The sequence below is a fragment of the Thunnus albacares genome, chromosome 23 (assembly GCF_914725855.1).
Source record: "Thunnus albacares chromosome 23, fThuAlb1.1, whole genome shotgun sequence".
Taxonomy (NCBI): Eukaryota; Metazoa; Chordata; class Actinopteri; order Scombriformes; family Scombridae; genus Thunnus; species Thunnus albacares.
The window spans coordinates 11,987,744-12,011,271 of record NC_058128.1 but is presented as its reverse complement, the minus strand read 5'-3'; the positions used below and the strand labels follow the sequence as shown (position 1 = coordinate 12,011,271).

The window sequence follows — 23,528 nt, the reverse complement described above, 5'->3', positions numbered from 1 at the left end:
GTGTACAGTTTCCAGATGTTGCATTAGATGATTTCTGGACTTTGAAGTTTCAAAAACGTTTGGGGTTGCAGGTGTTGCCTTGCGCTACATTCATTTAAATTCAGGTTTGTAGTTTGTAAGTGTATCTGTATTAAGTCTCTTGGGTTCCTAGTTAATGTTCGGTCAAATGCCATCTTCTTAATATTTTTCTCATCACCTTCAGTCACTTTTTAAACAGTTTTTACCCGCTAGATAAGCATATGGCCTCTCAGTTTTATGCATGCTGTGTTTCTCACATGTTTCGCATATGTGCAGCCATGATGAGTAAATTCCCCTTTTTATCAAGTAGATTCTTTTTCCCCAAGCCTGTTGGAGTTTCCAGGAGCATACAGGCTACAACGGGTAGAGTACTCTCTGTGGTCAGCTGGGGGCACTGCAGTACCACGCATTAACCCCAAAACTAAACTGCTGTAGAAAATTTCTTGCTGCTCTGCAGAGTCATGCCCACTGAATGATATGACACATTCATTCATATTTCACTGCGAGAACATTCAGTGATTACTTTCATCTACTAGCTTGGAGCAAAATTAATCCAAGATCTATGCCGTGTTATCTTTCTGTGGATTATATCTATTTATATCTAAGTTTTACTTTTCTGTTGTAGAAAGTACATTTATTTTGTGCTACCAATAAATAAATGAAATGATTCATCTAGCTTAACCTTGAAAGTACCAAAAACACTGTGGTAGTGTACACTATGTGAGAGTTAGAAAATTGTAGGAATGGTGTCAGGTGCTTGTGACTGCACTGTACAGTACATTACTCAGTTTGGCCTATAATACCATATAAGCATGTTTTTCATCACTTCAGCTGAAATTGGGATAAAGGACATAATATTTTGCTCGGACTCAATGGCTCGACACCATTTTTTTCTCAGCTTTCTCTGGAGGGTTTTTGTACCAATACCAAAAGTTTTGTTACACAAAATTTTGATACTGGGTGTTAAGGGTTGACACACAATGTTGTCTATCCTATTATTTATATAAATGAATTCCCAAATATTCACTCAAGGCAGATTTTTTTTTTGCAACAAGTAAGTTTTTTTACCCATTTACTTGCTGCACAGTTACATAAACAACAAAATTCTGCTGCACAAACTGTATGTAACTGTTCCATAATTATGTCAAGCACTTTCTTTAGCATGAAGTGACCACTGTGATTTTTAAAAATTATTTGATATTTGCGTATGAGCCACTTTATAGTTGCTCATAATCAAAATCAGCAACTTAATAGCAGTTTGGATGTTTTTAGTCTTTACCAAACATCATATAGCCAACAAAGAACATGTAAACACAACAGACGGATCACATGCAAAGGTGAATGGGAGCAGTAGTTGTATAGACAAACTAAAGCGTGAGAAATTTTTTCGGTGAGTAGGTGTAAAATGCATTGATAAAACATCAATAACCTACTTTGATGTCACCGCCAAGGGTTTCCAGGTGATCACACAACTTCACAGCTTTCCTGTCAGCGGTTGGCTCAGAGGTAGCTGCTCCAACATTCCTCCCTGTAAATCCCACTCCCTGGAGGATTTGGTGAAGGATGTTGTCAGTGATGAATGCTCTTTGTAATTTAAGTGGATATTAGATTGGAAGTGCTCTTGTTATTTCTCTGTAACTTACCATTTAGCTGGTGGAGAGAATGTGAATAAATGGGAGAACATTTAGAGTATCTCATATTGATGAAAACCAGTGAGGCACTTGGTATTGATTCCATATTTCGGCTCTAATTTTCATGTTAACCTGCTGGAAGACACATGTTCACATTTCTGTCTCACTCCAACAATCTGCTCTCTTCTCGCTCTCTCCTCCACTCTCCCATTATCCTTCCCTGTATCATCAGGCTTTTCAATATCAGAGGTATTTCGAGTACATACAAGATGAATATAATGACTCAAAACAGTAAATGCAAGAATACAAAATGGAGTGAGTAGACTACTGTATATGAGTTAGAGAGAGAGAGAGAGAGAGAGAGTAGTGTTTTCATTACAGATAATTAAGTTAAGGCTTTACCTTTATTCTCCAAGCTCAGCCTGTTGTCAATAGAAACAGGAGTGCAGAGAGGATGATAATAAAGGGCAAGAAAAACAGGATAAAGGGGAAAAACAAGCAGAAAATTTAAAGGCAAAATGGAGTGAAACAGCTATCAGGGAGCTGTCTTTCTATCAAGTGTCCTTTCTGTCTCTCTCCCTCTCTAGTACCCTTCAAGATGTGTTCCCATGCCTAATTGAAAATGTAGTGAAGGTAATGAAGCTGTTTATAGGCTCATTATTGCAATATTCAGTGTTAGCAAAAGGTATTGTGCAGACGCTATGGAAAGGAGAGAGGAGAAACTGAACTGAAGCAAATGCATCTATGAAGAAAGACAACTGAGACAGCCATTGTCATGAATCTGCATACTTTGATATAAAAAGATATGTCGCAGGTGATGTCTCTTCACACATGCAGTTGATGTCTTTTCACACATGCTGATTGTTGTGACCAAGATAATTGGGCCCCTGTCTGCCTGTGTTGTGCTGTGGATACTTGTTTTAACGCCTGCCAAACGTGGAATCACTGTACAAGCTTGCAAGCTCAGTTTTTTTTTCACCGCAAGATTGAACACAATAAGCAAAGTGGAAATTGTGGTCCGGTGTTGCTAGGCTAAAGTTAACACCTTTAAAAAAGCATCTACTAGCACTCAAGAAAGGTGATGTTTCAGCTGCAGCGTCACTCCCCAGTTTCTTCTGTGCTGCTGTGTTGTGGGGAGTGACAAGATCAGATTATTATTATTATTATTATTATTATTATTAATATTATTATTATTCCAGCACCTGGAAGGTCCAGGTTTTATTTCATTATTGTCTCTCACACATTTGTATTGCTGGTCATGACATCTACATGATCACGGGAGTCTCCTAAGCTTTAGCAGCGCTCTGCCAACCAAACCAGTTACCAAACCTCGTTGCTGCAGGAGTCGAAATTGAAATTCAGTTTATTCCCCCAATACTCGGCATGAAATTCTATTAGTTACAAACTGTGCACAAACACCATGACCTTAATTCTTGTCAAGCTGTAACACAAGACATGGTAATGGATTCACCTGCCATCCACTGTTTTAACTCAAATAACCCATGTTTAAATGCTTGGAAGAAGTGCATATTTTGATGCCAGTGACTCACTCTGTCGCATTTAATGGCACAATGTTTTCTCTTTGACTTAATGAGCTTGATTAAGTTCTGACTCACTAGTCCCCCCCACCACCACCCCCCGATGCTAATTCAATAACCGGGACTGCTGTTCTCATGCTGGGTGCTCATAGAGTAGAACTGTGCCATAAAGGATCATTAGATTCTTTGCTGTGTGGTCCATAGTAAAATCTGGTTATCTTCTCATAGAGATGTGTCACACTGCAATTCAGCACTTAACTGTTCACTTAGTTGACAGAGGAACTTTTGCCATCAAAATAGTCTTTCTTGAATATAAAGTACAGTATCTCCTAAGCCATTTGTCCTTACAGTCAAGTCTGCTTCCCACCATAACCAATGGCATTATCTCAGCCAAGATTGCCTGATGCTGATCCATTTGAAGCTGGAGAAAAAGAGCTGACAAGGGGCGAAAAGTAACTCTGTTTAGGCCAGCCACTTTCACTGTGTTTATATATGTGTGTGTGTGTGGGTGTGTGTGCCTGTGCTGTCCTTTCTCTAATTGACCTGCTGTGGCTACGTGTTCTGCCTTCTTAAAACCCCCATTGATCCCATGGCCGTTTCACAACAAGCCTTGTTGCTTTGCTTGTACCCTCTGTTCCAGCCGCCCATAACACCTCTGAAGAGGAGGTGTGTATGGTGTGATTGCTGCGTGAGGGAGAATAGAAGAATTGCAATGAGAGAGAGAGAGAAGCAAGTTGAGGAGGGAAATGGTTTGGGGAAGAAAAGAGGGATTTATAGAGGGGAACAGGAAGTAAACCAATGAACAGATGATCAAGAAGGGCAAAATGGGCATTTTATGGCACTCTATGGAACCTCCAAACCCATTCAAAAAGAGGCAAAATAAAAACAATGTATATTATAGATTAAATGTGATATTATATGGACCGAATCCTGCTTGAGGACCCTGCTTGATACAGTGTGCAGAAATCAATAAATTGATACCAGCACAAATGTATTTCTAAAGATTTCCAATGATAAAAGCAGCATGCAGAAAAATGTCCCACAGTTTACAGTAATTAAATGTTCCCACATTTCTTGAATGTCAAATTCAGTGACAATAATAGAGGTTGTTGAGTTCATCAATGTGTTTGCATCTAAAGTATGTATTTGTAAGGCTACCTCTGTGTTAAGTAGTCTGAAACGCATACTACATAACCTCAGGGTCTTGGCCTTTTTCACCTCTCTCTCTCTCTCTCTCTCTCATCTCTGTGTGCCTTTTTTTTATAAAAGCAAAAATCTTTAAAAACTAGTAGAATTATAATTACCTTTAGCAGTGTTCTAAGGTCACAGCATAGGGTAGTTTCAAAACTGACAGGCTTTGAGTGCAAGCTGAAGCCCATTTTCAAGTAGAGAAACTTTGGAAAGTCTTGCTGAATAAAATTCCATCTGTTTTATAGTCAATTCAAAGATGGGGCCTTGCCAAACATCCCACACCTCCAGAGTTCCTCTTGCTCCTCTTGCTTGTCTAATTTTATACGAACTTTGACCTCTCATCCCCCAGGGTTCTTCTCCAGGTTGTGGGCCAGGGTCAAGGCCATTAAACCTGGCTTAATAAGCTTCTGTGCCCCTCTCTGCCCATCCCCACAGGTCCATGGGAGGTCTGAAGGTCCAGAGTCAGCAAAATCCATCTGGTCCTGTCAGCAACCTTCAGAGAAGGTTCGTACAGTGTGTCTCTGTAGCACCTTTATCTTCATCATGAATGATACTTGCTGATGCATGCTGACCCCTATTGATGTCATAACCTTAACAAAACTTTTTTTTTGGGCATATTTGTGTCAATGCTTAGAATTTACTGATTTAAATAATAGTATATTGTAGAATGAATTGCACTGAGCATGTTGAATGTATAAGAGAAAGTACTGCAGTTGACACTAGCATATTAGATTAGATTAGATTCAACTTTGTTGTCATTGTGCAGAGTACGGGTACAAAGCCAATGAAATGCAGTTAGCATCCAATCAAAAATACAGTATTATTTACAGATGAGTGCTGGAAAGTAAGTGCTACATCATAAGTGGTGCCATATCTTCCAATTTGTATAGTGATGGACAGTGGAGAGTTACAATATACAACTAGAAGAGTGCACTCAGTAGAGTGCAGATCTCTGCCAGGTGTGTGCGGTCGAGATGGCAGGGAAGATAACAAAAATGGAGATTTATTCATCTTGTATTGTGCCTTGCTTTAGTGGACCATAACATATCTGGTATGGAATTAATTTGCAGATGCTCTGGTTCAAGATGAGACCAAACTTTTCTATGGATGTCAGTTTTTGAGCCACGACAAAGGCCAAATTGTGGCCTGCAACAGACTAGGTAAGCCTTGTTTTTAGCCTAGCTGGAAATGCCTTTTGCTATGTTGTAATGCAAATTGTAAAATGTTGAGGACTGCTGAAAAGACGAAAGTCTAAACTTTATGATAGGCTCATAAGGAGTGGCATTATAAAAGAGTTCTTTTCAAAAAATGTGAATCACCACAACCATGAGAGGTCCTTGAGCATACAGCCATAAATGTGCACAAAAATATTAGGCTGATAGGTCCAGTAGTATGTGAGATTAGCTGTGGACAGATACACACAAGGACACACAAACAACCAAGCGCATGATCCCCTCCAGGCCTATGCCTGGTGGAGATAAATATATGTGTAAATATTTTAAATACATATATACAAAGGAGAAGTGGGCAGAGATAGAGAATTGATTGTATGTACAATATGAACAGCATATGTACTGTACCTTTGGTTGAGAATGCAGAGTATAACCAACTTTACATATGTTGTTTATATGTACAGTAACATTATTTGAATAGTGTAGTGGTTCAGACTGCAAAATATGAATAGTGCAAATTTCATGTTCATTTAAGTACTGTAAACATTGCAGTAGTGAGTGCACTGATGCAATTAGAGTGGTGGTGTGGAGTTCAGCTGGGTCACAGCCTCAGGGAAGAAGTTCTCTCTGAGCCTGGTGCCCCATCGGATTACATTGCAGCCCATTTTGTGGCTGCTAGCTGAAGTGCTCTCGCTCAGTACTGGAACAATTCAAAATATTGCTGTCCCCATTAGTCATTTAGATGCAAAAAGATGGGAAAATAGAGTCCACGTTGGAAAATATGTTTCCCTTTAAGGCTCCTTAGGAAGTAAAGGTCAATATTGTGCCTCTTTGACCAGGATGGAGGAGTTTAGGGACGAGGTGAGAGCCTGCTTGCAAGTGTATCAACCACATAGAATTGGTGGACTCATAATTCCATATAGTCTGTTTACTTCGATTTTATTTTCTCTGATGACATAAGAGATAAGTTGTCTTTCTCATCTCGGTTTGCACTGGCCAGGCTATATTTGGCAAATGGTCCTTGTCTGAGTGTTATCACTTTTAGAAGATCCACACAATTAAGTTTGTTTGACCCTTATGTGTCACTAAAATGTGAGGTCAATGTGACTGTTGGGGTAATTCTCTTTGGTTTTGTTAGTTGTTGATTCTCTTTTTCTTACCAGTCAGGCAACTTTGTGGTTCTCAGCAGCTGTGTGCCAGCAAACTGCGGCCGGTAGAGCCTATACAGCTTCAATAGCTGGATTATGTAAACTGTCCACCAAAAGCTATATTAAACACAAACTTCCTAACTGTATCAGCATTACTGAGAAATGTTTTTATTGCGGGGTGGCTGTGAAATAGTTTTATCACTCAGTTCGACCTGTAAGCCAGAGCGAAAAAGTTTGAGAGTAGTTTATGTATTCTACACTACTCAACTCAGCTCAGTCAGCTCAGTGAGTGAGAGAGAGGGAGAGAGAGAGAAAATGTGTATTGTTAGCCTGTGCAGCCTAAATTCTATGCCTGAAAATGTTCTTTGCTAAACTTTTGTGTGTTTTTGTGTGCAAGACCATAGCTTTCTGTCATAAAACATTCATATTTGCATGTGTAGACTTTGAATAATGTGCCATTTGTACAGCTATCTGCGTTAATGGAGTTAACTCTTCTAAAGAAATATTTCTGTGGCTTGATACCTCACTCATTCTGTTTGTAAATTAGATTCATACTGTATGTCTGCCTATAATTTCATTTTACACTGTAAATGTTACTCTCACCTGTAATCTAAAAGCACTTGATCAACATTAGAAATGCAAATTACAATGAAAAATCTCATTAATGGATCCCCTTCTTACATGTTTAGCACTGCAGTTTGTTCTACAGTGTCTTATTCTTGCGAGTCAATGCATTTTTAATGTGGACTTGCTTTCAACTGAATAATTTAGTGCATGGTCAGCAGCAGGGGTGATCCAGAATCCATCTGATGGGCAGAAAGAGCACAGGGGGGTATATCCAGCCCAGGAAGTTTGAATGGGTATGGAAGACCATATAGCACTATGTGTACTATGGGTTGAGTCTACAGGGTATCAGGTTAGTAGACTACCCATGTAGAGCTATGGCAGTATAAAGTTGGTGAAGGGCGATATTTATTTGTTGTCTATCTATTTATTGTATTTATTTTATGGCATTAGTGTAATATTGTCACATTTTTATTATTTAAATTAAAAAATGTAAAAACGTGTTTAAATTAACCACACTGTTTAGTTACCAAGTGGTTGATGCAAGTTTGGTGTTGTGCTTCCCCTAATTCAAAACTAATTTTATATAATTTTAAGACAAACATTGAATATGCAGCTACAATGTTCAATAACTTTAGCTGTTTTTATTTTCTTTGACCCAGCCTTCCTCGCAGCACACAGCCAGGACTTTATTCATTTGCTTTATTGCATTAGAGCATTATGTAAATATGGACATTGCCAGTCTCTGGAGGGAAAATGTGGCGATTGCGCTGAATAGAGCATCAGAAGAGGGGCATTTTAACAGATAGCGATGAATGCCACGTAACATATGTCATCTTGTCACACACAAGTGGACATCAACATCATCATGCAGGAGAGCGGGTGGACCCATCTGCGGCACGGGTAAACCTGGGCAACCAGGGGGCTCCATCTTTTCATTTCCCATGACCGGCCACTGAGTATGAACGCAAGGTTTGTGAATGGCCTGTTATTAATGAGGCCTCATTCGACGCAAGCAGACACCCATGGCTGCTGCTTAGTGGCATGCCCTCAGCTGACATGAATAACAAAAGGCAGAGTGGGATCATTAGGCCCCCGGACGCCTGAGGGATCTGCCACTTTAATCACGTTTGCGTAATGAATGCAGCTGCTGTGAATCACTGCTTATTCATAATGTCTCTAAAATGCAGTTGTAATGTGGTATTAATGTTGCCACTGCTATGCCAGAGGTGCTATGTGTCTGTGTGTATGTAATTGAAGAAATTGAGATGGTGTCAGCTTTTTATTAGTCATAGACAGTGGCCCCTGTGTTGATTGGATACTGTGATAATGTTTTGACAAGGCCTAGGGTCATGTTAGATTGATCATCATCTTGGGATTTCTTCATTCTGCCATCATGAGTATGAGATACTAAAATTCACATGACTCCTGAGCATCTGTGATAGTAAAATGTTGAAATAGGCAGTGACATGTTAGTGTATGACTAGAGGGACACAGAAAAAGGTCTAATTGTTAAGTGACTTAGAAATATATTAGCTATTATTATTCTGTAGAAAGAACAGGCTGCTACTAGTACTTTCTGACTTGAATCTTAACAGTCTTGTGAGTGATTTTCAACTTGCTTATTCTGAGAGTAAATTCTTATTCCAGACATAACGTTTAAGCCCTATGCCTTCTGCTGAGAAGGCAGTAGTCTGTTTGAATGAATCCTGCCACTTCAAATTGTGATGAATTGTACAGGACTCCAAGAGTCTGATGATGAATGAGTTGATTTTGCTTAGGTTGAATGGTGTGCCTGAGAATACCAGCCCTTTTCATATGTTGGCCATCAGGCCACCCTCCGGTGGCTGTGTACCTACTACCTCTACACCTCTGCAATGCTAAGATTTGTATCCTAATGCATAGAGTTGATAACAGGGTTTGTCTGCTTTCATGTAACCTCTGTAAAGCATGTGTGATCAGGTGCCAAATGAATGACCTTTTCCCATTTGTCTTCCTCAGAGGGGGTATCTCTACATGCCAACAAGTCTCAAATAATCTAAATTAAAATGGCTAATCTTGTTATTAGGCCAGCCCTGTTCGGCCACATGGACTTCCAACGCATCTGTCCCTCGGCCTCTCCTTTTCTTACTCTTTATGGTTATCAGCGGCGCCAAATGGTGCCAAAGGGATTTGGAGCTATTGTGTGCTGCCCTTCAACAATGTACATTAGTATAGTGTATAATGTTGATTACTGTCTCCTTTGAGGCCATTGTAAATCTGCTTTCTGTCCATGCCAAGGCATCTGCCTTCTCACTATTGCAAGTTCAAATTAATCCCCAGAAGGAGGCTCAGTCCTAAACAAATCTGAGCTCTGTTTGGTTTGAATCCTCAAGTACATCTGCACTTTCAAAGGGATGGAGGGCAAGGGCCGCTGTCCCCAATCCCTCCTTTTGTAAACCCCAGGTCTGACTCATACTGCGAGACACAGGACACACGTGTAAAGACGCCTGCTGCATTTTTATCAAGACTTGTCTATTTGCATACGCATAGGGTGAATCGTTGTTGTCATCTTAATGAAGGGGGAAAACTCCCTTACAGGCAAATACCACAAAAAGAGACCATTTTGATGGCAGACATGCCTTCATGATCAGCTTTAATAGGCTATTTTACTGGGGAGCTGCATTGAAGTGGAGCGCATTAAGAAACAGCTTAAAGTGGCTCATAAACTGCTTGGATCCTCCAACGCGCACTGTCATCATCATCATTGCAGACAGACAAAAAGCATTCCATTTTGAGTATTTTCTGCCCTCATCATCTCCCCTCACCCCTCCCCACCCAGCCATTTCAGATTTCTGAAGCTGGGAGTGATGCCAATCTGGTTAGTGTGTTAACAGATCTAAATGATTTTTTTTGTCTTGTTCTGCTTTAAAGAAAGGTGCCTTTGGAAAACTAGCCCGCACTGTCAGACATGCAAAATATGGTCTATAAATGCAAAACTATAAATGACCTGTGTAAGTTATTTTTAGTGTTATCTCATTATCCTTATGAAGGTAAATCTATACTCCAAAAAAATTGAAGCCTTGTTTGTTATTGTAAATTCCTTGATTGTTCAGTCCCAAGGTCTCCTGAGTAAAATAATCCATTATAGTTTTGTTGTCAGCTGTCATGCCATTTCTTTAGGGAGCTCTAGGTCTCCAAATTGCAACATATAGTGCTTTTCAAACTTCTGTCCATGTGCTCAAAACGAATATACTGTAATAGTAATGTCTCCTACCTGAAAAATGCTATTAACAACCTGTAGCAAATTATTGGACAAAGCACAACCAAAACTTGATAGAGATCTCCATTCCAAAAATCCAACACCTTTTTATACCAACTTAATTAATTATTGACAGACTTCCAAGAAATTCAAATTCAACAAGCGTCCTGCTGTCTTTCTCTATGAAGAGACGTTTCTGTTTGTGCTGTCCTCAACAATCTGTCCTCAGCTTATTTAGAAGCACAAAATTAAGCAATGTGAATAATAAATAATGAAACATTACCATTTGTCAGGTCAGAGGTTGGGAGAAAGCTGAGACGTAGCTCCTTGGCTGCGCTAGTGAAAAAGAAAAAGTTTTAAGACAAGACTAACCATGAGGGTGGAGCAATAAGAGACTTCCACCGAAGCCAAGAAAGTAGCTTGGTACGATGGACAGTGCTAATGGGTTAAACCTATCTTAATGAAAGTGGCACTCATTAGAGAGTGAATGCTAAAAGGATGAAGTTATTCTTCATTACAATTTCTAATCTACAATAAATAAAATGTGGTGAGTGATTGATTTGTGTGCATAGAATATGTTGCTGTGTCCTTTGATCGTCTGCAGCTGGTTTGATTTGACTGATTTAAATCCTGTATTTGGGCATACATATGCTTATTTATAAACATTTGTCTATGTAACAGTCATCTAATATGTGTGTTTGTGTTTTTGCAGTAGGCATCTGATAGGTGTGCTTTTTTGTTGGCATATGAAAGTTGATATACGCTACCAATATTGAAGGGTGAGTGGTGTCTTCAATGACTGTAGGCCCACAGGGCTCTGTGTTATTAATGTGTTTGATGAACACTGCACTGAGATTAAGTGGACATTAGAGAAGCAGAGATATGTGTGTTTTTGTGCATGTGTGTATATTCTTCACTTATGTATAGTTGGTGTGAAAATAGACGTTTCACTTTTTAACATTTCTACAACATTGATTTCTATTTCTCGCTTTTATATGACTTAGTATTTAAAGTACTATGGTTTCAATTGTAAACTTAGATATTTAACATGTGTGGACACTCAATGATTTTATTTTATTGTAACTTTTGAGGTAAGGCCTGGCATTTCTGTAAGATACATTATTTTTGGCTAGTGCCTAGCAGTAGAAAGACACTGTAGTATTAGAGTATTTATGGAAAGACAAAGGAAAACAATAGCATCAAGACAATAAGCCTTGGGAAATATAATTAATTTTGTGCCTCAGGAATGAGCAGAGTGTGCACAACCAAGTGTTTACAAATCTGTACAAAAGGGACAATTTTGTTTTGCTGCTATCTGCTATCACATATGTGGGTCATTACCATACTGATCAAATTTCTTGTCGCTGATAAAAACAATTTATAATTCGAAAGGAAAGTAATGGTCCTTTTGTGCACTTGCAATTGAGAAATGATGGTCATGATGAAAGTATGTCAAGTGCGCGTGTAACAAAACACTTGACATTTCATCCAATTTCAACACTTTTTTTATATTAAATGACAGTGTTTACCAAATTAAGTCATCAACCATTGTAGTATGCCTACTTTTAAGAAATTTTGATTTGCAGAGTTTAAAAAGTCAATCTTATAATGTCCCCAGACTCATTTGCATTTTATAAACGCCAAAATTTTCATTTACACTCTGTGCTTAGAAGTTAATCTCCACAGGGCTGGGGATGAGATAGCGACATCAGGCTCGCTTCAAAGATGGCAGTATGTAAGTGTGGCTACCTGAATGAGGCAAGATGCAAATTGCAAGAGAACTAAACACTCACAAAACTCCATGACTCTCCAGGTTAAACAAATCCGTGACATTATGAAAGCGTATAATGACGCTTCATCTGAAGCTTTAATGTCATCATTTGATTATCAACAAACAATCACTTTTGTGTGCTGGGTAAAATGCTAATTCTACCTGTGAGTATGGGTATGTGCAAAGGAAATGATGAGCAGACAGAGACAATTATACATTATTCAATCTTTTCCTCTAAAAATAGACCTTACCATCTGTTCGGCCCTTGCAATGAATCCCCATGTACAGTATTTTGTTGATAAATATCACAATCCAGGAGAAGGTGCATTATTCATTTTCAAATCCAACTGTTGTTAATTGGTAACCAAATGAGACTTGACCTTTGTTTAAACCCGTGTGTTAGTACAGTACCTGCATGCGTGCTGGTGCGTGTCTATAAGAGTGAGAGGGGGCGAGAACGGGAATGAGACGTGAGAAAACAAATGATGCCGTTGTGTAGAAGAGGCTGAAATGAGGAGAAATGGAGGGAGAGGGCAACTTTTCACTTGGCCCCCATCCAGTCGGCATATCAGCTGTCTGTTGAGCTTTTTCAAAGGCAATTTATTTTTAGATATTTCAAAAACTCATTTGAAGGCGATTTTCACTCTATGGCTGCAGCCCTCGCCTTCAGCCTCCTCCCTCTGCGGCAGTCTTACCCACCTCTCATGTGGCACCCGATGTGTCGCAGAGCCCATTCCTTGGCAGTCAGCACAGTTTTGATTTAATTCTGAGGGCCATCTGTAATCCCCTGCGGGACACAGAGGCCCGTAGCCCTGCACACCACACCTTTCTATCTCATTCTCTATATTCCTTTCTTTTCCTCTGCTCTCCCAAGACCCTACCTTTTCTTTCTTCTTCACTATCAGCAGCCCCCCATCCGCCCACCCTCCAGCTTTGTCGTCCCACTGTGCGACTGTCAACACATCTCATACATGCAGAGATAATGGGATTGTAGAGCACCGAAGACTTGCCGCAGGTATTCACAAAAACAAGACATGATGCTGAGAACCATAACTACAAGTGGAATGCATTGATGTTCAGCATTGTTTGCAGTTAAGTAATGGGTCGTGTTTCAATGTACACTCCAAGGAATCATCATCCTCTAATGCAGTATGATCATAGAAGATCATATAAGAGTTTCCCATGTATAGAATTTATCTTGGCAACCCTTCCAAATAGTTTTCTTGACATTTTTGTACTTTATTTCTTCCAGTCAAAAGTCAGGCTTGGATATGTAGTTTAAAAGTTTGCCAGAATGATGGATTCAGGTACAATTGTGTGGATTGGAAAAATGTCTTTCTTATTTAGAGGTTAGCTTGGGGTTGCAATGTTGCTTTACTACCTCTCTGGAGCGTTAGATGTCAGAGCTTCCCACCAGCACATGAATAACTCGAGCTCCACCACCAGAAATTCAGAAAGTCTTAAAACCTGGTTGCAATCCTGTGCTATAAATTTTGAGGTTGAGGCTACACTTGTGCCCTTAACCTGCCTTGACCTCTTTGGTGTTCCATATCAAGGCAATAAAGGCAAGGTTTTCCATAGATTGGTCTTTCACTCATTGATGGTAAGAATGTGAAAGTGTAACTGCACCCGATCTAATAATATGGCTTGACCTACAGGACCAACTAGTGATCATAACATGCATTTTCCACAACTGTGCAGCAGTAATGTATCTTGTCAGTATAGTACCATGCTGCATTATAGTAGTCACAAGTGCAATAGGCCACACCTGACCAATGTTGGGCAAGTTACTTGAAAATTGTAATTAATTGCTGCTTACAAATTATTCATTGTAAAAGTAATTACATTACTTTACTCATTACTCAGCAGCAAAAGTAACGCGCTTCTTTACCCTTTACTTTTGTTACTCAGCTGTCAGCTCCATCAAAGTTTCCGTAAAACTACTCAGAATCCTGCACACCCACACACTGCATCTTTTGTATTAACACATGTAGTGACAGAAAATGAGACGTTTGTGGTTTAAATAGCAGGAAGGAGACGATTGCAGCTGCACTGCAGAAGTCCTGACCTCAGCTGCACAATTCACACACCCTCCAACTCTGAACTAAACTAGCGGAAGGAGACTCCTACATTACACATGGCTAATGTAGTGAGCACACTTACTCCTCAAGTGTAAAGGTACTGGAGCATTACTCGGATTAGTAGCGCTAATGTTATTACTGAATTTCAAATTGTAATCCCTTTAACTATTCATTACTGGAAAAAAGTAATTCCATTACTGTAACGTATTACAAAGTAATGCGTTGCTGCCCAACACTGCACCTGACTACACCCAGCTTTGATGTTAGGTGTGGTCAGAGGTTCAAGAGACTTTTAACCAATAGAGACATCAGTACAGCTATGTTTTTCCTCCTTCCAAAATCTAGTGCAGTCTTACTGTTCAAGTCTATCCAATTACATGTATGACAATAGAAATGGAGAAACTGCTAATGCACAACTGTTTCCCATTCAACTAGGGGTCCTTTGAGCAATTACAGTCCAAGTCCCAGCGTCCGCTCAAACAGACTTGCATACTTCAATGCACATTCAAGGTAAGTCTACAACTATGGAAGCCGAGAATGGCCATGCTTGCAATTATTTTTTTAACGCCATTATCTCAACATCACTTGTTAATTATCTTATCTTGAGATAACAAACGGGGTAATTTATCTCATTATCTCAAGAAAACAAAAGGCAGATTTCTCAAGATAACGACTTTTGTTTTCTTGAGATCATGGCATAATTATGGAGAACTCGAAAAAGAGTGTCTGGTTCATTTGATCACACCTGATTTCAGCCTTCAAGATCACTGTCATGACTGTTGGGGAGGATTCATCCCTAATTCATCAAAGAGTTTATAAAAGTAATAAGAGGTAACTATAAGCCTTATTAACAAATGACTAATTATCTCCATATACATTTGTGCATCCATGCACTGAGACAGATTTTGGTAAATGACCTTCATTGAATAAAATATGACAGAAAATATCAAACAGATGATAGCAGTGAGTTTATGTATATTTTGCTGTTTCATGACGTTTTGCCCTGAATCCTTACATATAAAAGCAATGTCAAAGTTCCCAGTTTTGACTGTATCAAATGCGTCAAAACAGTGAACCATTTTTAAACACAACTGCTTCATTTTCACTGCCTCAGAAAGCTTTTTCTCCCATCACTAATGCTGACATGGCACTTCTGATCTCTGATAAACATAAGTAATAAGAGGAAACGACCATTTGTTTTCTCATGATAATGAGTTGATTATCTCATTATCTCGTTTTCTTGAGATAATGAAATAATTAATGAGTGATCTCGAGATAACGGCTTTAAAAAAAAAAAATTGCAAGCACGGCCGTTCTCGGCTTCCGTATACAACAGCTCATGGCAATCCACTATGATATTGGAAAGTGCTTGAGGACTTGACATACTTTTCCTGCTGAAGAAATAGCTTTAAGTAATTGCCCACAATTCACTGTGCTCAAAAGTTTAAAAACAAAGACATCAGGGGAAATCGAAACATCTTTTAAAAAAGGCATTTTTGAAAGTGCTGACAATAACAAATTTATATGTACCCAGCAGCAAACACTTTGTCTAGTCTTTTTCTCTGTGAAGACCTGATCGTTGATTTATTTTCATCTTTTTGAATCAAATAGCATTTCATTAAACACCAATACCTGTAGAATACGTGCATTGCGCTTAACTTGCTGCAGAAAGTTAACATGGATTTCACAAAGTGCTGTCCCTATGCCTCTTACAACATTTGGAGGTCTTGCACCCTTTTTCCTCTGCACTGATTGCACAGTTTAAGTCTTTAAGGTCTGGACAAAGCCACTATCTCTCTTCCTGCTTACTGTAACTCTACAGCTACAGCAGATTGCAGTATTATTGCTAAATTGAAGATGATGTGTCCCTCCATAGGCTATTCCTAGAACTACACCTCTGTGATGTATCCATCTGTGACATTTCACAACCGGCACGCCATCTTTCTGACCTCTAGCACCATTGGTTCCTCGAGAAAATGTTGAAACAGGAGGTACTGGTGCTTGACACATAAATGTCAGTGTTTGGAACTTGCATAGAACTCTCATAGAAGTTTAGAAAGCAATATCTTCTGCTGAAAAGTTACACTAGCTTGGTGGAAATATCTTTCCTGGACATTGCTCTTCACAGGCTGATTGGAACTTACCCTGTGAGTGTCTGGCTGTCAGGGTAAAGCAGTTTGGCGGTCGGTTGACTCTGTAAGCTCTGGTCAGAGATAAGCACCTGGCTGGAGAGCTTTTCCATTTCCTCCCAAAGCACCCAATCAAGTAGTGGCTGCAACTCAGCACTAAAGAGACCTAAATACTACTCGCTCTTCCTGTCTCCCTCTTCCCTGTCTTTCTGACTCTCGCCTTCTCTCTGTCTTCACAGTTCTTTCAATCTGTCTTCAAATTCTTTTGAAGAATATCTTTCACCCTGTCTCACTCTTACCCCAAAGAACTTTGGTCAGCCTAAATCCATCCAGTGCCTTTTAGGGGTCAAGTTGTCACTGTCAAATATTTTATCATTTCACCAGTACTTAACTTTCCACTACCTTTGAATGGTCAGGAAATATTGAGTTAATGACAAGGCAGACCAATTTAATCCCACTTGTGGAGATTGTGGATATCTGCCCAGTTTTGGCCGACTGTTGAAGTGGTAGCTAGGGGTTGCGACACCGCTGTGTGTGTTAATTAGAATGATCAAGGGGCCACAGTGCCTGTAATCCTTTATACCCTGATTCAGGCAGAAATGTCTGGCTTATGCTTTTGAGTTTATCAGTTCTGCATAGTGGTGTTTTTTTAAAAATGTACTCGAAAAAGATGTTCTTTTCATCTTCTAAATAGGAAGACAAATGCGTCACAGGCAAGCTAATCAATAATGATCCATAAGCCTATCAGAGTTGCTAGTTGTAACCTCTGTAAATAAAAAAGAAAAGATGCATTAGAGGAGGATTTTGCAGCTTGAGATCATTTGAGATATGGATTATGCAGAAGCAGCTGCAGCTCAGTACCAGTCTGATGGCCTGTTGTTTGTAAATTGAGTGTGAAATGCCATCTGATTGTTTGTAAGATATGTGGGGCCTTTACAGGTAATTGCACTGAATGATTTGGTGAATGGGAAGGAGTCCTCAGAGGAGTTATGGTTTTTCCAAAGTCTTCGTTTTAATTTTTGAGTATTTATCCAAGCACTAAACCTAAAAGCCCCATATGGTGGGTTAAAGTCAAGATTATAGATTCTTTTTTGGGGTTTTTTTTGCTGTTATTTCTGTGGTAGAAGTCTAGTTTAGGCTAAAGATTTTAAGATGAGATGTCCCAGATTCACATTTTTAAAATTGCAAAAAAGTGTAACTCCAGCCATCCAATAACAGATTCATAATCTCTTATCTTAAATGGAATTGAATCATAATATTTACTATATTAAATAAACCTAATGCACTCAATCTTGACTTGTTTTTAAAAATGTTTTGACCTTTGTCCTTTCCCCCCCTTTGCCTCCATTTGCCTCTGTCTTGTCATCACTCTGTCCCGGGCTTCTCTTTTTGTCTCTTTTTTTTTCGTAACATCGGCAGGTGATGTGTTTTGAAAGTGCTGAATCAGCAGTGTCTGTGATTGGCTGGCTGGACACTTTGTCTTGTTTGTGACCTTCGCCGCTCCTCTGATGTCCGTAACAAATTGCCCCTGGGTATCAGCATGATCATGCGGTGGCAACACGGCACAGGAATAACAACGAGCTTAACCATGCTGCATTGTGTGTGCGTGTACCTGTATGCTTGTGGCCCATCTTTACTGGAGCTAGATACTCTTTAATTACAGTTTTGAGTGTCTTTCTTTTCTGGAGAGTCAACATTGTCCTACACTGAGTACGTTACTATTTAGTTAGACCCAATAAACTGATTGAAAACTCCTTCTGCATGTGTAAACATCACTGTGTCAAATAATAATTATTAAATACTGGAAAGTCTATAAAAGCTTACATGTTTGCTCTTTTGTGGCTGCAGGCGCAATTTTAAATTACAGGTTTGTGCACATTGATGATTGCCTGCCTGCTTACATATTTTTGTTCGCCTCTGTACAGTAGCCAGTGGCCTTAGTTATTAATGTGTTTAAATATGTGATTCATTGAGTGCAAATGGCCTATTGGTCAAGCTGTAAGTGGCTGTGTCATCCACGAGTGCTGCAGGGGTTGTAATTCCCTCTCTGTTCAATACACACTCTTGGCCCTTGATGAACAAGCTGGCCCAGGCGATTTGCTGCAGAAGCAGGATTTCATAGTGTGTGTGTGTGTGTGTGTGTGTGTGTACATGTACAAGTGCAGACACATTTAGTAGTTAACATAAACATGTGCATGTGAGAGCGATTGGACATTTAAACATCAATGATGGAATCTTTCGTAGTGTTTTTAATCAATAACCTACCATTTAGAATTGCTTACACATACAGTAGTGGAGCACTGAAACATTGGTAGTCCTTCTATCCAGACTTGATAGGCTTTTTCATAGTCAGGGTCACTCACATGGACCTATAAGGCCCCATCACACTCTGAGCTCAGCATGATAGATGAGGGCTCTTATTGTTGAGCCAAGCTAGCACCCCCTCGCCCCCACCCCTCCAAAATCTGAGCCACACATACACTATGCTGCTGTCGCAGCATTGCATTGGCACACACTCTCATAAAGTTCCAAGGGCATCGATTCAACTCTGCTTCATTAATATGTATTGGAAATTATTTTCCACTTTGTTAAGGCAAGTCTTGCTCCCCTGAAGGTTAGGTCCAGTGGGAGTGTGTGTACGTACGTGTGTGTATAGTTTGAGCTGTATCACGTACAGTAGATCTGTAGTGATCAATGTACCATGGGTGTTAAATTCTTGCTCATCAGAAAAGCTACTCGATAGTATGTTGTTCAGGTTATGTTCTCTATTGTTAGGAACTCAAAAAGTGAGGTAATTACATGAGCATTCTTTTAAGGGTGATATTTCAGGAGTAGCTGCTGGGTCATAAATAATGATTTCACCGCCAGTGAAAACTTAGCTAAAGATTAGCTCTCTGAAATGTATTCAAAACTGTGGTATGAAATTATACATTAAACCTGCAGTGCAGAACATCTGTCTCCCCCTTCTGGCAGTCAGAGAAACCAGCAAACCAATCATTGCTGGTTTACGTAAAACGTAACACTGCTGGTGCGCCAGAGCGGGAATGTCATACCAAACACCAGATTTAAAATCTCTGGTACACTGCGAAATACAGAGAGATTTACCTGTCAGTGATAGGCTTAATCAGCATTGTGTGAACTTGTTTGGCAAGGGCTTAAGTCTAACAGACATCCATTTACATGTAAAAGCACTGCACTCCAGCTTTAAACTGATACCATTGTTGATGGGGATGTTCTGATCACATTTTTTTGACACTGATCCCACACTTTTTATATTGAGTATCTGCTGATATCAAGTACATATTAATTGAAACTGATGGCTTCTTTGTGCCATGCAGTTCTCATGCTCACAACAGCACTGTGTGTTAGGAGAACTTCCAGTGTTTTCACAGAGCTCCAATGGGGCATTTTTGACAGCTGGTGGACCCGCAGCAAATAAACAAAGGATTGAAAAAGGATTGGGCTCTATATACAGATAGCCAATACTGAGCCATCAAAAAATGCTTAGACTGGCCCAACCTCAATCCTGTGTATTGTTTTGGATCACCCCTAGTTGCTGAAACTCCTCCTAAAGGAATAAAACATTCTGTTTTTTGTTTTTTTAAAACAAACACTCAATACTAAATTCATTTAACAGGCTAAACTTTTATTTTGTACCATATATGTTCAGATTCTTTCCCACAAAACCCCCAAACCTTTGCAGCAACTATTTTATTCAAGCTCGTTTAATGTGGCATATTGTATGTCTAATAACATCAATCACTTTGCCTCCCGTCTAATAATACTCCTATGATGCAGATGCAGGGCTCCCCAGCACTGTTAATTCTTTCCCTGATTAGTGCTAATCAGTATGTGTGTGTGTGTTCTGGGTATGTGCGCTGGGCATTGTTTCTTAATGGGGCATAATATTGGCAGCCCTGGCACAAAGCTGGTCTCGTTGGGGAGCTGGTCACACCCGGGGGCTGATTTGATTAAAGCCAGCAGATCCTTCTTTGAGGTTGCTCATTACGCTGGGCAACCAGGGACCCAATGACAAGACCACTTAGCATACTGTATATAATAGCCAGGTAGTGGGAGATTTTGGTAATGATTAATGGGAGGGTGGGGGGGAGCTCTGAAAAGTCGAAGAAAGAGATAAAACCTTTCTTCCATAGATTCCATAAGATTGAGCTCATGCCCCAGACTTGGCAACTATTAATGTAGTTTTTCATCTTTACATATAGTTTGCTCTAAAGGTATTATAGACCTCTTCTTGATGAAATGTCAAGTGTAATTTTAATGTGGCCCATGTTTAAAATATGGGCCTTGGATAGATTAATAGAGACCAACCCCACAAATCGCAGTTTTAACTCTCCGCAGCAAATGAAAACACAGCAACCTGCATTAGCGTTATGAATATACTCCCGGATGTCTAAAATGAATCCATAGAAAACGCCACTTAATTTTTCAAAAGAGCAGGAAATGTTGGCCTCTTTTTAAATTGAAAATATCATAATGAAAGATTTTTACTGCAAAAGGCATCACATGCATTTACACACCCCCCTATTTGCGCTCACCGCCACGGGCTCATACATAGAGAAGACGATTCTCCCTCTACATCCGTTAGAAATAAGAGATTTAAATGGAGGTGTCAGCACTGAGAAGATGGATAGGTCTCAGTTAATGTGTTTTTTTTCTCACTCGGTAGGAATTAACTCCTCTTCTCAACTCTGGCTCACCCGGGATAGGCAGAGTAATGAACCCTAAAAGGAAAGCGCTGAGCATGTTTATCTTTTTTCCAGCGTCTCTGCTACCACAAAACCAAATTCCTTGACTCGACCCATAACTTATTGAGGGACTCAAAGCTCAAAGCCAATTTCACAAACATGTCCTCCATCTCCTATTTACTTATAGGTGTGTGCATTGAAGGGAGAAAGAGGGCTTTAGTGTATATGGGTTAAGATTTGTGTATAGTCCGTGCATGATTATACAGCAGTTTCTGAGGTTGTGTATATACAGCATGTGCACCTGGGGAGCTTTACTCGCCTTATATAAAACAGAGTAGAAAATCAAGTGTATTGTGTTAATATTGAATTTTGTATTCGATTCTCCACTAGCTTACCAGTCTGTAGAGCTGGGTGATATGCTTTGGGATGATTCTTTATTTTATTGTGAATTTTCTCCACAAATGCAAAAAGACTAAAACATGATTGAAATATTTTTTATTTTAGACCTGCATCAACTTATTTTTTGGCTGTTATGGATGGTTGTTATGGCAAACTTAGCAAACAGTTGACTCTTAACACATCCAGCAGATATGTGGCAACATTAGCATTCATTTGGAGTTGTGTTTCTGGTCACTTGATAAATGTAATTCTAATTTTCACTTCCCTTTCCCACCAACTCGTGAGTGAAATATCTGGTTCTTTAGCTGCTAAATGTTCCATTGTGTTCACTAGCTAACTAGCTAGTAGCTAACTCTGCGGTTTGGTGCTGGGTAGGTAGCGCCGAGTTTGGTTTTAGAGCTTTTTCACTGAAACTACACAAGGAGAACATTTTGGAAACCCAAAACACTGAGCTGAAAGAGGACCATAGTACTGAAGGGAACTAAGTCTCTTCAGCACAGATAGGGCAGAAACTAAAAGTCAGCTCATTAATTCCTTCACTGAATTCTTCTTCTACTGTTAATGTTTCTGGACAAGGCATCAGCCTGCTAGTTTGCATTAGCTACCCTTCATGGTAAGGACAGACTGAAGAAAATAGAATCAGTACACTGTTTAGTCCACTCCGATGATCTCAACTGTCATAACTAAAAGTTATATCTCATCAACAGATGTAGATGTAATTGCTAAATTTGCTAGAAGATGTCAGCTATCATGTGTGCTACTTTTTGACCACTTTTGTGCACGTAATTTTTATTAGTCACTTTGCACAATTTACACATTTTACACATTGTACAAAACCAGAGGTTCAAAGTAATTCAGTTTATCCACCACTTCTACCATTCTGTGTTTGAAATGCAGGGATTCTCTGCTAATTTCTGTTTCATATATACATTTCTGGATGAAACCCAGAGGCCCATGAGACCCGCCCTGTGAAAACTGGGGGCCTCTCATCCTGATCTCTGGAGGAGAAGGGTCCTGTTATAGTCGCACGACCCCACAAAGCAGCGCCTGACTGGGCTTTTGTCCTGTGTCCTCCATGGATATGGTTCTCTGCTTCCCTGCTTTTTCTCTCTCTCAACTTGACGTCCGTGACAATTACTTCAGGCCTTGGGGAGAGGATGCAAAGGACATGAGCAAGGGCACAAATGAAGTTCAGAATATAAAGGCACGAACTCTGCATATAAAGTACAGTTTGTGTCCATGACCAAGACCTCGTTTGTTCACTTGATATATAGTGCATGTCAAAGGATGGCAATTTTTAAAAAATATTCATAAATTAAAGTCACAAAGATTATAAATATGTTAAAAGTCAATTCTTATGCAATATTTTGCATTGTAATAGGAGGTTGTACTGCCTGTATGTCTGACATTGATTCAGACAGAATTTAAGATGTCGTTATTATGCTTTTGTGTGCTTAGTATTTCTCTTTTGTCTTTGCAAATATTCTAATCAAAGTAAATTCTCTTCTGCACAATTATAAAGTAGAAACAATGACATCTCCCAACAGACAACAGTGGAGCTGATATTAACTGGAACTGAACATTACCGCCTCCCTCCTTACCTCCACCCCTCCTCTGTCAGCATACAACCCCACACCTTTCCCCTTTTTGCGGACACATCAGATAGATATATTGATGTTAATTAGGGAGCTTCTAGCTAACAAGTCAGGTGCTCAGAATTATCTAACCATCCATTAAAATTGTGTATTGTGCTCATTGAATAAATTTTTCCTCTAACAAGATAACTATCCATCAATCTGTGTCAGCTATTGAAAGGTGGGTAATGAATGGCTTTTACAGGTGACCATAAATAATGCAACACACCTTATCAAGGGGTTGAACTCAATCAAACTGCCTGCTGTGTAACCATACTGATTGATCCACTGCTGAGGTTCTCTGC

General features: G+C 39.5%; 1 long non-coding RNA gene across 3 annotated transcripts in view; it reads left to right on the top strand.

The window, feature by feature from the left end:
* Positions 1 to 23,528, top strand: part of LOC122975550 — a 92,808-nt gene that overhangs the window by 2,752 nt on the left and 66,528 nt on the right. For all 3 annotated transcript variants that reach the window (XR_006400699.1, XR_006400697.1, XR_006400698.1), the window contains exon 3: positions 4,814 to 4,882. This is a non-coding gene — a long non-coding RNA (uncharacterized LOC122975550). The remainder of the gene's footprint in view (positions 1 to 4,813; positions 4,883 to 23,528) is intronic.